Below are 439 nucleotides of genomic sequence, written 5' to 3'. Positions count from 1 at the left end.
TAAAAAACTAGTATATATAAAACTAAAAAATTACTAAAACTATCTAAAATTAAAATGTAATAAAAATACAGAATTTAATAAAATAATAAATATAATTAATATAAATGCAATATATAATGCTGATAATGATAATAGTATTATGCATATTTATTATTCACCACACACACACACACACACACACACAACACACACACACACACACACACAGGATGGTGTTCAGTGTGTCCGTCTCTATGATCACACGGCGTTTGTTTGGAGTTTGTGGTCACTGCAGGCTAAATATACGTCCTCTCATGGCTCAGACGCTCCTTCATGGAAACATTTAGCCATTTGAGGGAAATTTTATATTCAGGAAGCCTAGCGAGTCTGACGTCATGTTAACGGCAAAAAAACTCACAAGTGACTGATCTGAAATTATTTTCATTTGCAGAACATTATT

General features: G+C 32.1%; 1 protein-coding gene across 1 annotated transcript in view; it reads right to left on the bottom strand.

Moving 5' to 3' along the window:
* LOC107701355 (uncharacterized) overlaps positions 1-439 on the bottom strand; it is a 36830-nt gene that overhangs the window by 4696 nt on the left and 31695 nt on the right. The window lies entirely within an intron of this gene.

The sequence above is a fragment of the Sinocyclocheilus anshuiensis genome, unplaced genomic scaffold (assembly GCF_001515605.1).
Source record: "Sinocyclocheilus anshuiensis isolate Anshui unplaced genomic scaffold, SAMN03320099.WGS_v1.1 scaffold1566, whole genome shotgun sequence".
NCBI lineage: Eukaryota > Metazoa > Chordata > Actinopteri > Cypriniformes > Cyprinidae > Sinocyclocheilus > Sinocyclocheilus anshuiensis.
This window is presented reverse-complemented; position numbering and strand designations above follow the sequence as displayed.